General features: G+C 38.8%; 1 non-coding gene across 1 annotated transcript; it reads right to left on the reverse strand.

The window, feature by feature from the left end:
* Positions 1–1162: 1162 nt before the first annotated feature.
* On the reverse strand, positions 1163–1244 carry TRNAS-UGA. Its single transcript has one exon. It is a non-coding gene; the product is annotated as a tRNA-Ser (tRNA).
* Positions 1245–16077: the final 14833 nt, after the last annotated feature.

A 16077-nucleotide genomic window follows, 5' to 3' on the forward strand; every position in this document is an offset into this window, starting at 1 on the left:
GTTCGTGGTGTCTTTGTTTGATGGAATATTAAGAGGATTTATCAGGAATAGAGAAAAATTGATGAAAACCCATCTGTCAAGTAGTAACTAAAGAAGTACAGGAGTGCAAGATTTTTATGTAGCTGGACAAGAAATAACTAGGTCTTACTAACTGTCAAGAAGTTGAGCGAATTTGTGGGGGTAACCTGATTTTATGCAATATATCGTTTAAGAAATGTTAGTAGTCTGCACCAATTTAATTTATTCCTTCTGCATTCAAATGGTATCCAACATTAATAATGGCTTTCACTGCTATGTTCATTTTTCCGGGAGGAAATGATACTGTGTGACATCAGTATATTTACCAGTTGGAGTCGTTGTTAGAATACAACTATTTCTTGCTCACTGTGATACTTTAACATTCGAGTGATGATTCAAATGAATTCAAGTCACAAAAATTTGCTAATGGAGTTTCAAACGTGCCCAAAGATAAACTCGCATATTCTCTCCTTTCTCAGGGGTACTAACTACTAAGATTAGCATAGGCCAAAACTTTGCTTTCATTGAAGCTAAAAATACCTTTGACTATGATTCTCCTTCAAGCTGTCGCCTTCATATACTCATGCTACTTGCTTGGCAAGTGAAAATGAGATGGACCGTACACACATGACAAGAAAGAAACTTAGAATGAAAAAGGTCACACACGAAATCCTTAAAGAGTGAATCTATTGATGAATTAGCCCGTGCATAAGAGACCTTGTAACTCTATAAGTTTCAATCGTTGTATTCTTCTACATATGTACACATGTCCAACACTTTCTAAGCGAGGAGCTTTTCCATCCAATCCAGTCGCATGCATCAACATATTAATTAGGGTGTGGGGGGTCTCTAGCTCTCTAATCCCTTCTGTTAAACTTTGGATTTCGTCATAATCATTTTTAATTGGGTAGATGAAACCTCTAATCATCTTCCACTAATTCTTACTGTATTAGTATTATAGTGACTTCATTTCACTCGTATTCTCTGGGCTGCTGCAAACTTTAATATATAAAGAAGATGCTCCTTTCAAAGGCTGAAAATCAATTATTGGTTGGGTTATCATTGGAAATCAACTATTTCTAAGACCAGAAAGTTTGCACAATTATGCAAAAAATGAAGCTTATCGGTAAATAAAAAAGGTGAACGTCAACAGCAGGGTTCGAACCTGCGCGGGCGAAGCCCAACAGATTTCAAGTCTGTCTCCTTAACCACTCGGACATATTGACACATGCACAAATGTGTCTAAGATTTAATATCAGAACTAAAGTTTTTATTATTTTCATTCCGTTGGCGAAGTGCACAATAGGAAACTCAAAAAGAAGCAAGTCGTGTTTATCTCCTAAGCGAGTTAAACTTATTTAAGAAATCAGTTTAATGAATCAAATATAGAGTACTAATCATATGAGGTATAGTGATGTGAGTTATTCCTACTCTTAGCCATATTTTGGTTCTTTAGAATATAGATGATTATTTTAAGGCTTAGTTTAATTTGAGGAGAGTAGTATCAGCTTTCTAATCATTGTCATTATCCTCCACAATCTAATCAAAACTACCTAGCTAGGTATCAAGGTATAGCTAAATAATATGAAAACTAGTACTTAATCATGATCAAATTTACCTAATCTTCTTTTTGTCGAATATAAAAAGAAGCCTCCAAAGTAGAAGGGATCACCTCACTGGTAGTCACATCCCCCACTTACTGGGTTATATGTGTTGCTCACTGAATGGGAGATGAGAGAAATAAGTATCAAGGACATTTGGTTAGGTATTATATTTCTAACCTTTCTGAAAAGTCATTTCGTGCATGGATTTTCTTTCTTTCTAACTTAGACTTCACAAATCCATTGAAGTAGCCTGTTGTTACAGGGGCGGAAGGAATTATTAGAGAGGTTGTATTTAATAGGATAAAAAGGGTCATTACATGGTAATTTCAAGTATCCTTTATTAATTTTTTTTTGAAAATGATTCATTAACCTTTATATAGTTTAGTGTTGATAGTCTAGTTTAGTGTTAATGATTAAGTTTCACTTCAATTAAGTCTAAATCAAAACAAAATCAGATTTTTAAGTTTAAAAAAGAAATTTAGAGGAGAAGGTCAATCTCAATCAATTGAAGAAATTAACCAACAAAGTAAAGAACCGGGGCCTCAAATTGACCAGGTATACTTCTAAATTAGTCCCATATAGCTTTTTGTTGCTCAAAGTTATCTAAAATACGTAAAAAATTTAAATTTTTTACATTTCCAGAGCTAATTACGGTTGTAATTTTGCTCGTAACCAACCGTTAATCTTAGTTACGGTTGAACTACCAACCGTAACTGGTTAAATTTGGGGAAAACCGAATTGTAAAACCAGTTACGGTTGGTAATCAAATGCTCGAGACGAATCGTAACTTAGTCACGGTTCGTAAACTAAAATGGTTACCAACTGTAACAGTATTTACGGTTTATCTCGAAGTTTAGTTATGAACCGTAATTGGTGACCTTTCTGAACTCTGGGTTCCAGGGTTATTTACAGTTCATAATTCTGGTATCGACATCAACCGTAAGTTCACTTACGGTTGAAAAAGAAAACGTAACTGAAGAAAATTCTCAGATAGAAGAACATACGGTTGGTAATTGAACTATTACCAACCGTAACAACATCAAAATCTCCAGTTACGGTTCGTAATTGAGTTAAAATCAACCCTAACTCACATAAACCCATAAATTTGAATTCCAATTTTCATCTACCCTAATTTTTGATAGAAATTAAACTTAAATCGAATAAGATAAACTAAACCCTAACTGGGTTTTTCAAAACACACCTCATATAAGTCATTACACTGCACTTGATTAATTTTCGAATCGCCGATTAATCGAAGATGATGAAATTTTCAGTTTTAGTGGAGGTTACAGTTGATGGGACGGGGAGAAGAAAAGAAAAAAGAAAATAGATTTTTAATTTACCTTTGATTTAGGTTAAAAATTGAAGAGGATAATCTAGACAATTTACAATACCATTTGAACATCCCCTAACTAAATAGAGGGACATTAATATCCTGATTCAGCCCCTCTAATAAAAACCTTTGCCCCTGTAACAGGTTACCCATTGAATCAAAGTTAACTAATTATTTTTCCCAAGCATTTGCAGTGGTCATTTCTGTCCCACTTAACAATAACTGATTAGTTAATTTTCAATTAACTAAGCTTCAATCGTTGTATTCTTCTTTTCCATGGCATGCAAAGGAAGGAGCTTTCCGTTCCAATCCAGTCGCATGCATCAAAATTTAAGTTCTTTAGTTAATTTTGGGTTTCCTCTTCGTTTTTTAAATGGGTAGATGAAACTAATCATCATCTTCCACTAATTCTTATTCTAGTGAAGTTCATTTTTAATACATAAATCGCATTCTCTCTGGGCTGCTAGATTCTGAGAGGCCTTGGCATTATTTGTTATCTACTAAGAACTAACCCTATTATTATTATTATTATTATTATTATTTTTTTTTTTTTTTTTTTCTTTTTTGCTGTTTTCATTGTAGCCATGAAACTCCAAACAAGAAGCCAAGCCCTGGATGTCAATTTATGTCCTAAACTCCTACAAAAAGAAAAGAAACTGTTATCATTTCGGAGAACTATGAGTAGAATATGAAGATTCCTTCAACAGTACTAACTGAAAAAAAAAATAGCACTCTAGCTAAATTATATGAGGTATATATTGATGTGACATACATCCACTAGCAGATCATACACTTAGCCAGATTAGTCTAATTTGAGGAGTATTATATATCAACTTTCTAATCATTGTCATTATTTGTCCATAATCTAGTCAAAACTAGGTATGAAGGTATAGCTACAGATAACATAAAAAGGTAGTCTTAATCAAATTTACTTACCTTATCTTCTTTTAGGTTTTTATTTGGCAGGATATGTATTTCTGGTATTTAGCAGAAACTTGGTTATAACCACCAATTTGTATGGAAAGTGGTGTAGTTTGGAAGGGGTTTCCCAATTCTTGTTCAACTAGGAGGAATTTCCTAATCGATCTCTACAATAACATGTATGTTCAACCTCGATCATTATAGTTCTTAAAGCTAGCTACGAGGGCTTCTAGTTAGAAAAGGAACGTGAAAGAAAGAAAACGGAAGTGAGAATAATATAGTTACGTACTCAAACAATATGATAATAGAGAAAGTCAGTCTACGATTAATGCATCAATTGTATGTTTTATGACCCTGACCCTAATTAGACCATAAAGTTAAGATCCTTTTATAAAATATCTCATCATAATAACACTTCCAACCCATCTTGTACATGACATACTTATCAACCTACCTGTCAAGTCACTTGTACAGTTTAAGTGTGTATCCAAGGCTTGTCAGTCGCTTATTCAAGATTCATCTTTTGTGGAGTTACATCGCGCTCGATCAAAAAAACATCCTCAACTTCTCATCCAGATTTACGACTGTGATTATTCCAAAATAATCTTTTCACCGGAAGATGGTTTTAATGGTGGAGTGGCTCTTCGTAAAGTGAAAATTCCATGGGCTAAACATGCTGGTATGCTAAAACAGTCTATCGACGGGTTGTTCTGTTTTGTTGACAACCCAAATGGTCTTACTTGCATATACAACCCCGGCACTGGACAAGTTACTCCATGGGTAAACATCGATAAACATCGGCATTCGAGCTGATCCAGGGGCGTTCGATCTGAGGGAAACTTGTGTTACTCAGCAACCGACTTATGGATTTGGTTTTGATCCTTTGACTAGGGAGTACAAAATGTTATGTGTTTGGCACATATCTAGGCCTACTAATGTTGGGTACGATAATATGATGCCTACTAATGTTTGGGAGCATGCTTATGAAGTTTTTACTGCAGGAGAAAATCAATGGAGGAAGATAGATGAGGTACCCCCGTGGATAAGTTAGATGAAAGTGACTGTGTTTATACGAACGGTTCAATTTACTATAGGAATGCTGCTGCTACGAGTTTTCTACATGACACTGAACTCATTGTTGCATTTGATGTTGGGACTGAAAAGTTTAGAGTAATTGAGATCCCCGATTTCATCTTCGATAATTCTCCTGGAATTCAAAGAAGTAGCTCTAGTCGACGTCTTCTAGGGGGAGAATATTTATTACAAGTAGATGGACATATTGCTTTAGTAGATATCATAGACATGAGTAGAGAAAATAAGCACTGAGGAAACCATATTGCTTCCGTTTTCATATGCAGGAGGGCGTTTTCTTTATCCAGTTGAAGGAACAACTGAAATTGTCATAAAAACACCTGATAATTCTTCGTCCTTCCATGACAGAATTCCGAGATTAGGATGTGTACGTCTTTACATTTATGAGCGGATTATGAAGAATTTTCGGAAGATTGACATCACCGGTATACCGCCAACTCGTCTTTCTTATCTCGGTTTATAGTCACGGTTTACATATTTCAGGACCGTAGCATTCCTGGTCTTTACAGTTGGGTAAAAAAACATTTGAGTAACCAATTCCCAATTATAAGCATTAATTTCCGACCGGCTTGTTCGTTGATCCTTTGTCCCCTTGGAAGCGTTGATAATCCAGCGAGTCCTGGGTCCTGTTTTGGTTCTTGTGACCGGCATAGTTTCACTATAAAGTTCGTTATTTCTCGACTTCGGTACTTTAGTCCACGGTTGACAACAGAAACAGCTAACCCAATGTTTGTTGTTGGCGTGATGGCGATAAATCCGGAGTGTGAAGGATGCTACACCTTCTTCAATGACTACCACAAGAATAGCCGATATTTTGATGGATACTTCACTGTATGGACATTGAAGTGATCCCTTGGTAGTGATGGTGGTGGTGTAGTTGGGTAGTCGGTGGATTGGTAGTTGTTGCTGCTGCGGTGAGGTGTATGGCTGCCGCCCTCGCCTTCTATGCGCACCTTTTGTCGTTGTTGATGATGTGATACTTGCATACAGGACTCCTGTTGTTGTTGACTTGCAGTGCCTAAACAAACCTTAGTACTTCTAACATACTTGTCCAAAAACATGAAAAGGAAAAACAGGAAGGGAAATGCTAGTCCTAAATCTAAACCTACCCAACAACTAAGCCACATTGCTGGATTATTCTTAAAAACAAAGGGAAACACTAATCTAATTTCCGAGTTGTCCCTAGAAATATGCGTAGTATTATGCATGTTTTGGACTGTCAACAGTTGCATTTTTTGACAGTCCAGCCGCATGGCGATCATTCAGCCTGCGAGAGTCGGTCCTTGCCGAACTCTCGCATTTCTTCGGTGCCCGCATGGGTTGCTGGATCTCCCATAGTGAAACTTGCCCTCTTTATATACTCCTTGACTTCAGTTTTAGACGCAAATGTATCTGGGCCGGGATACTGTGTATCAATCTTATTACCTTTAGTTGCGGTCATTGTTTTTTTGGGATGGAAACAACCCACGTATCTTTGTCCTGAATCCTGCTGGACAAATGTTTCCACGTGGCATACAAAATGACCCTTATCACTTCCTTTGTCAGAGACACAGTAGCAGAGACAGAGTCAGGCTTTTTTCGGAAAACAAGATGTTTCCCCATTGGAGGTATTTCGACCAGAATCCATTTTATACCGAGTCGACGCGCGCGGTTCCTGATGACTAAATTCTCTATCGATTCCTCGACCCATGCTGCCTTTGATTCGGTCAGATTGTTCAGCGAAGCAAGTGCTGCCGAAATTATCACCTTCCGTGTAAAAAGCTTGATTGGGAGTAAATTATCATTGACATCTCCACCATGGGCAGAGCTTTGGTTTTGTTTTCCTCTGAATCGTTGAAGTTTCAGATCTATTCCCACATATTTCATACAATTACCAATCTGCTGATGAAGACATACCAACATATATGTTTTCTTTTCCGGATCTTCTACCAGACTATCTTCCCTGTGTGGGTTATCCATACCCTTAGCCTTCTTTACTTGAAACGGTTTGGAGATCCCATTGCGGATCCATTTGAAGGCCATTGGTTTTATGTGAAAATCATTATAGATAAACCAAAGGATAGTATGATTAATATGATGGAAATAAGAAAGACGAGTTGCAGGTAATTTTTCGGAGAATATAAAGTGCCCAGATGTAGGTGATGTTGATTTAGACTTTATGGAAATAGCTTTGATTGATTTTGGCATAGTAGGGGTAAGATATAAAGATTCTTAAAAAAGCACAGGACTGTGAGTTAGCTATGACTCAGATGTAAATCTAGTTGCTAAATAAACACAAATATCTTTGGCCAGTATTTAGTAAACACAACCAGAGACGAACTAAACTAAAAGAAAACAGGTACGATGCTATTGAAACTAGTGGATACTTACATGAAAGCAAATCGGAGGGAGGTTCCAGGAACTCAACCTAGTTTACGACCTCAGGAAGAGCAGATAATCGTTCACTTACCCTAGTCTAAAACTTAAGAGGTATGAAGAATACGGCCTTCCGAATCCATTAACTGTCGCGCAATCCCAATTTAATCAACATCGAATTGAAAACCCATCTTGATTTAGGTTCGAAATAACTGATTTGTTAGTGTGAGAGATCGAACTGAGAAGAGGAAGGAGATTGGTAATGGTGAATCGGATAGGAAACTCTCAGCAGCTTGCAGAGCAAAACTCGGAAGAGAGAGATAAAAAGGTTGTTGGATTGGATATATATTGATGCCAGTTACCAGTTGTTTATTTATCACGAAAAACGTTTGTCTATTCATCAAAAGCCAGTTGAAGGAAAAAAAAACTCGATCAACGTAGCATCACCAATGATCATTTAAAGATGGATGAAGACACCTCAGAAATTGTTGAGATGGATTTCGAATATTAGTAGGAACTAGTTTGGATTATGTTATTATGCATTAGAATTTTTGAATATATAATTCTCATCATACGGTATGCTTATTTTAGTTTGTTTAGTGTTGGATATACTAAAAGTTGTGTAACTACTCGAAATCCAGTAGCACACCCAAAGTGATAGTAACCAAGATCTAAGTCATACTATGAAATATAAACACAGAAATCATTATTGATGGATCATTCAAAGTAACAAAGATACAAGTTCTTGAGTACAAGGAAATCCTAACCTTTCTTTCGGATAAGCTCTCCCACTCTCTGAAAAATCCTCCCCCCCTCAGACATTTCCCAAAGACCTCTATTTATAGGCCTTCTAACCCTAATAGAACACGACTCATTTTATCTCGTCACGTTCTCGCAGTAGTGCTTTACACTTCGCCCAGACCGTTTTCCATAAAGTTTTTCCCCTTCTTTTGATAACTTCACATGGGCTTGTCGGGACACCTGTCTCTTTCTTGCTCCATAATTTATCTATATCATGGCTTGTCTTTTCAGCCAAGTAATCTTACTTTATCCCTTACGACTTCGTCCTTGATATCTTTTTGGATACTTCAACTTGGTGCGAGTCTTCTCGCTTCCGCACGCACTCTCTTTGTACTTCGCAAGGGCGATCGTCGACGAGATAATCCTGACATTTGAATTGACAAGTTTCTGACTGGGATCTTTTAGTGAGATTTTCTATCCCTATTTCTCCCCTTTATGTCCGACACGTGGCGAACCTATTTCGTGTACCTACATTTTGCCTTTTCTTATTTAATTCGAGTCATACGTAAATGAAATAAGAACCGCTTCGGATTCCCTAGCCGCCACGTTTTCCACTTCCCTGCCTCCACGTGTTCACGTTCTCTGGGTAACCGTTTATTTTCGGTTAGTTTACCTCAATCGTGCCGCCAACCCATTAAGCCAGTTGTCCTTCATGTGCTATTTATATCCCTCTTGACCTAAGTCTGGGGTTTCCTTTCCTATTCTTTCATTTTGCATTTATCTGGTTTTATGTTTTCTCTTTCTTTTGCCATAGTCACTCCGCTTCTTATCCCTTTATTCTTCTCTCATTATCATGTCTTCCAAGAATGTATCCGCAATTACCTCTCTTAAATCCTTTAAGGATTTCCAAGCAGATTTTCACAAGATGGGTTTAACCCTAACTCCTACTATTGACTCTTCTGTGAGTCCTCCTGTTATTGCTACCCAGGATATAGAACTTAACTACAGGTGGATTGGTAGGTTCAGAAACCTACAATAAAATACTGCAAGTGCACATTGTCTAACTAGTAGAACAATGGCAAGTACAGGTCGTTCCCACGAGGAGTGTGAAAATACTTCTACTAACTAATACCAATACTCAATAATCAAAGAGATAATTTTTTAACGATTTTCAGAAACAAAATGAGATAATAATAATTCTAACGATAAACAAATGAGAATGGGTTATTAGGGTTGCTAGGGTTTTCGATTTCCACCAATTCAATCATATAAGATTCTACTAATTTCTATTTATTATTCAAGACAAATTTCGAAATCAATCTCATGTCTCGGAAGATAATATGTTTAAATTCTAAAATATGGTTTCTCCGTTGTAATTTCCTTCGCTTCATGGGTAGTAATTCTAAAGTATTACATATCAATCCTAAAGAATATTGCGTCAAAGAATTTAACCAAGCACGCTATATCAATTGAAAAGCATAAGTAATCAAGAAAATCACATAATCGATTAAACACCAAGCTATATGAAGAGAAATCACTAATCAATGAATCATTATTAGAAATATCATCGTAGATTTTATATAAATAAATTAGTTTCAATCTAAACCCTAACAAACAATTTAGAAAACCATGAGAAAAGAAAACTCAAAATACACCAAACCCTTGTCGCCTCTTCTCTGTGTACGGCTCTCTGGCCGATCCCCCTTTTTATAACCTTCCCTTTCTTTTATTTCATTAATCAAAAAATCAAAAAAAAATATTCTATGAAAATATCTTGCATGCAAGTTGATGTCGTCATCAGTATCTTTCCCCAAATAGTATTGCCACCTCGTTCTTCCAATGAAATAATAATCTCTCCTTATTTCCAAAATCTCCCAAATGAAGAAAGAGTTACTTTATTTCCAAAATAATCTCACGTGTAAATATTCCTCAATTAATTCTTCACATGGCAAATAAATTATCTTTCCCGGTGGAATATATTTGTAAAAAAGTAAAAAAGATAAAATACTCCGATTTTCAGTTTGCATGTGCCAACCCCACTTTGATTTCAATTCATTTGTTGCGTTTATGCCTCGCCTATGAAACAATTTTATGCTGCTGATATATATGGAGATACCAGGCCAGCTACATTTTGTCATTTTTTTTATTGTGGTTGTTGATATATGGAAATACCAGGCCAACCTCATTTCATCATTATGTTTGTTGATATATGGAAATACCAGGCCAACCCCATTTCATAATTATGGTTGTTGATACATGGAAATACCAGGCCAACCCGGCTGCTGATACATGGAAATACCAGGCCAGCATAATAAGTGCTGCTGATATATAGAAATACCAGGCCAGCATAATTGATCATTGTGGTTGCTGATACATGGAAATACCAGGCCAACCAAATTTCATCATTGTGGTTGCTGATATATGGAAGTACCCGGCCAACCACATTTTTCCATTTTCGTCGCAAACACCATTAAGTCTCACATTTTGCTGTTTATTCGCTGGATGATCGAATTCACTTGTACTTTCTACAAAAGCACTAAAATAATATTAGTAACTAAAATATTGTATCATATCTAATATAAATATGGGTATAAAATGTAGCATATACATGCTTATCATGGATTCAGTTGGATACTTGGACGGCCGACAAGATGATCATCACGATTGATCAGTTAAGGGATGGATTAACTTTCCCACTTTACGATCCTTCCAACCCCATCTTCCTCTAGATTCTGGGAAAGCTGCAGTGCGGGGCCTTTTTTCTTTCGGGTAACGCAATTCATATCTCCAACGAGTTTAAAATCCGTTCTGGTAGTGGTATCTCGCAGGTTTCATCAGTGGCTGAAGAATTCGATTCTCGCGATTTCAACGTGGATTCCTTCGTGGCTAATTATTCGACGAAGTTCACAAGCATGAGAGAGCACCAGGAGTGGGGCATTGATCTTGTTCGAAAGACTGTCGTGGCTCCGAAAAAACTCTCTTGTTAGATGTGGACTCCCAACTTCGCCTTTCTTGTGACGATGATTGGGCGATGTTTCCTATGGTGGTTGGTGGCCCTTTTGTTTGGGGTTTTGACGATAAAGGGGTTCCTCGCCAAGGTCCTCTTCCTAAACATTGCTATCTCGCTGGTTGTGATCCTTGGAGACTTCGGTGGTCTGTGCCAGTCGAGGTATGACTTCCTTCCTTACGACCCACCTTGTTTCGGGATTTGGTTAGTGCTCACGTTTCTCATTTCTTTCAGTTCGTAATGCCTCCCGCTGGATTTCTCAGGACAGGCAAGGAAATGGTTGTAACTACCAAGTCCTCAACTCCCAAATAGGTATCCTTTTCGCCTATAATTTTCTTCTCGTGATATCCTTAAATTCTAATCCTTTTCTCCTTGTAGGACGATACTCCTCTTGTTAAGCAGCCCACCTCGGGGTCGAAAAAAGGGCGATAAATGCGTGACCACCCTACTCCGCCTCCTCCTTCTTCTCAGGTATTCTACTTCGTCATCATTACTACCTCACTTGTTTCAAACTCTTAGCCGTCTTCCTGCTAATCTTGTTATTTGGCAGACTAGTGCCCCTCCTTCAGGCGAGTATAAGAGGCAACGGAAAGTCCTGGATCTAGCTTCTTTGACCGCAGTTTCGAAATCTGTCATAATTACAAGCCTCTCTACTCCTCCCAAGCCTCAACCTTCTCATCCTCGTACGATCGCATCTCCCAAAGTATTTGATCCTCCTGTTATTTCCAAGGTTGAACCCCCCAAAAAGCCCTCTGAGGATCCTTCTGCCAGTTGGAAGAAGAAGCAATCGGCTTCGTCAGCGATGTCTAACCTCATTTATGATCCTGACATGAAGTTTCTTCAGGAGGTTTATGACAAAGCTCGTGAAGATCCAGCTCTGAGGTCCCGTTCCTTAGAATCCTTGGTGACCTTTAGCTCTGGCGATTTTCTTTCCCAAGATTCTTCTATGATGCTGAACGCCTCTATGAACATGTCTCTCCAGCAACATTCCTCCTTAATGTTCCAGGTAAATCCTTTGTGTCTCCTCAGTTCGACCTTCCTGTCGCTCTGAGGCTTACTTCTAACTTTTGGTTCTTTGACTTACAGAGGTCAATCGTCATATGGCCAGTCTTGTAGAAATTAGACTGGTTCGTGAAAAGGCCAAGAAGGATGAAGCTCAAATCAATAATTTGACAAAAGAGCTTAAATAGGAAAAAGAGCATTCCAGTAAGGAAAGTCAAAAAAATAGAGAAGCTCCTGAGTAAGTTCCTTCCCTTCCCAGATTCGTTCTTTTCCTTTGCTTTTATTTCTGTTATTTTCTTATTTCGTATTTCGTATTTCGTCAAGCTCGGTGCATGCAACGCCAAATGAGTGCCTCCGAAGCATCCGCCCCGTTAGAAGATCTTCGTGCCGAGAACGTGAACCTCGTGACCCAGAATGATTGTTTATGTGTCTGAGAACACAATTTTAAATGAGAAGGTCGAAACTCTTTTTTCGCAAGTAGATCGTCTGTGGTGGGCCCGGAGATGTGTATAAAATTAAGCGCAATGAAAACGGGGGCCTACAGTAATACCGCAAGTGCACGGTCGTCGGTTGTAGCTCGTGCAAGTACGGGTCGATCCACAGAGATCGGGAGTGTTTTGTAGTGTTTAGCTATTTGGGCTCTAAATTGTTGTTGGGCTTTGGGTACCAATGGACTTATGGGCTTAGTGGGTTTTGTACCTTTGAGCTTTGGGCTTTGATTGAGTTTTGGGCTCAATTTCACCCTAACAGTGAAGTGGTCTTTCACAGTAATTGGGCTTTGGGCTTCTGGAATGAAATGTACTGGGCTTGGTTATTGAACTGGGCTATGGGCTTGAGTGCACAGCAGAGCAGATGCAAGCAGTAGCAGCTGGGCAAAGAAAAGGAAGCTGCAGGGCAAAAGCAACAGCAACAGCAGCTGCAAGGGAAGTGAAGGCAATGCAGCAGCAGCACAAGTGCTGCACAAGCAGTGCAGGAGATGCAACAACAGGGCAAAAGCAAGGCAATGAAGGGAAAGAACAAGGAGCAAAGAACAAAGGCAGTTAACAGGAAAGACAATGGAGAAAAATTACAGGACAATGACTAAACAGGCAGAGAGCAATGCAAAATAGCAAAGGGAAAGAACACAGCAACTGCAAGCATAAACCAGTGCAAGATGGTAAAGAAAAAAACAAGCAGAGAACAATGCAAGAACTAAACAAAGCAAATACTAGACATCAAAGAAAAAAGATAAAACAAACCAAGGCCTAAGGCCAAGGGCAGGGATGATGGTGAAACTGAAATGGAGCAAAACTAAGGCATTCTTCTAGAGTGGGAAGAGAACTAGCTTGCTCATTGTCACTAGTGAGCACTAGTTTCTCCCCACTACTCAATCAAAACAGTGCAACCTAAGCATACAAAAGGAATGGCAAGATAATCAGCTTGCTATGAGCACTGATTTCTTCCATTGCACAATCAGTTCAATGCTTCAAAGGTAACTAGCCTAGCATACCATCACTTCATGATAATGAATTGAAACACAGTGAGCATTTAAACTAACAAAGGCACATTAAACAGAGTAAACACTTAACATGATTAACATTAACAGGAACATAACAGGAAATTAAAAGTATGCATATCAACAGGAACATAACAATCATGAACATAAATGAAATTGAACTGAAATTAAAAACATTAACAGGACATGAAAGTCCTGGATGCTGGCTATTCCAAGCATGCTTTCTACAACACACCCACACCCATATTTATAGTTCACAACATAATTAGGGTTCTACCCATTTTTACCCAAAATATCAGTAGCTAGGGTTGGTGATTACTCACCCAATTTGATACAATCACTCCATTTTGATGTCGACCCATGCTTCTATTTGTCCTTCTCTACCTCTCCATGCCTTCAATTGCTTCTCACTTTCGACCTAATTTACCAATTTTGCACGCTAGGGTTTCTGATAGAGAACGTGCAAAAATTGAGAAAATAGGTGGCTAAGGAGAAGGGAACAGATGGTATTGGTTGCTTTGATGGACGTGGTGACAGAGAGTTGGTGGAGGTGTGGTGGTGGCAGTGAAGGTGAAGAAGGTGGTGGTACGGTTGCAGGGGAAGAAGGTGGTTCTCTGCTGTGGAGGTGATGGTGGAGAGGGTTCGATGGTTTGGGAGAGAAGGGGGTGTTTGGTTAGGTGGATGGGTTCGGTCGCTAGGGTGTGAGGCGGGTCCATCAAGAGATGATGTTTCGTGAGATGGGCCGTGGGATGTGAAGCTGGTAGGTGGATCGGATGGTGAGATGAAGTGAAGCTTGTAGCGACCGTCAGATTTTTTGATACAACGAAGTTAACGGCTCTAGATGGGGTTAGGTGTTGTAGTGTAAGGCGGAGATATCAAATGTTGATGAACAGCAAGGGAGCTACCGTTGGATTCAACTACCATCTAATCTGAAGGCTTGGAATTTCAGCGCTGTGGTGCTCGGCATAGACTTCAGATTTTGATGATCTATGAAGGAGCGACCGTTGGATGCTTCTGAGAACTGATCTGATGGATGAGAAAGGAGGCGCTTTTGTGTGTAGAAAATGAGGTTGTGCGCACCATTCTTCGCGGCTTCCTTGCGTAATTTCTCCCGGCTTTTCACTACTTTTCTGCTCTTTTCGCTCCGCGACTCATCCGAACTTTATTTATTACCTAAAAATGCAAAATTAATTAATAAAAATATTTATTCTTGAAAACAATGAAAATACAGAATATGGGATAAAATGTAGAATTAATGCACAAAAGATGAGTTAAAATGCCAACAAAAAGGGATAAATATATACAATATTTGGCACTCATCAGTCTGTCCATTGATTGTTCTCGTAATGAGGAACTGAATCACCATCTTCATGATGATAATGAGTGCCTCAAGATGGAACTTCAACGAGTCAACAATTCCCTCCTTACTTGAAGGAATCCCCACTTCTCGTCGTTAGCTTCCTACAAGAGATTGGAAGAAGATTACAAGCGCGTGATCAATAGTAAAAGTAAGGTTGTGGCTGATCTTCGCAAATCTCGTAATAAAGTAACCGGTTTAAACGAAGAAATTGAATGTCTGAAAGGGAAAGTGGAACTCCTTCAGGCTCATCTAGATAAATCATCTCGCCCGAAGTCCACCAAATCTTCCTCTCAAGCCAAGTCCATCGAACCTCGCAAAAACAAGGGTACTCTTGTCATTCAATCCGACAAAGATACCTCGAAGTCTGGTCATGGTAAAGGCTGGGACAATGCATATCACGAGTTATGCGTCCGGCTTCAATAATCGTATCTAGCGATCTCCAATCTGGATCACTTGTATACTGACATTCAAGAAACCTTGAATACCACTATCTTGCAGATGGAAGGTAGCTTTAGGTGCAATGCAAAATATCATTGATTACGTCAAATTTCTAGTTTCTGATGAAGTTTTGTTTGGTTTTACAGAGTCCGAGGAGCGTCATAAGATCCAAGTCCTTCGCCTTTCTCGTAAAAGGGATGAGTCTCGCACAGAGATTCTTCGCCTTCAAAATGAGGTCAATGGTTTGAACGAGGATATGGATGAAATGCTTGAGTCTTCTGCGAAGGTGGAGAAATTAGCTCGCAAGAACACTCAGAACTACCTGGTCTCTCTTTTTGGCAACTTGTGTGACGAGTAAGGCATCCCTCATCCTACTTTTCCTTTGGAGGTGCTCTCCGATGACGAACAACCAAAGGATGATAATGTCATCTCTGGTGACGAAGATAGGATGATAATGTCATCTCCGATAATGTCAACCAAAGGAGCATAAGGTTGATGACACGAGCGTCGTGGAGGAAGAGTCCAAAGGCGCCTCTGCTAGTACTGGTGTTGGTCTTAGTGGAGCACGTGATAAAATTCCCGAGAAAACCATTACTGATGACGCCCTCCCTCAGCAGTAGCTTTAGTTTTCTTCAATCATTTTTTGGTTTTATGTTTGACTTCTTTAGAAACAATTTTTCTTTCTGTGCGCTCCCAAGCTTTGGGGGGGGG

Source organism: Papaver somniferum, unplaced genomic scaffold (genome assembly GCF_003573695.1).
Source record: "Papaver somniferum cultivar HN1 unplaced genomic scaffold, ASM357369v1 unplaced-scaffold_21, whole genome shotgun sequence".
Lineage (NCBI taxonomy): Eukaryota > Viridiplantae > Streptophyta > Magnoliopsida > Ranunculales > Papaveraceae > Papaver > Papaver somniferum.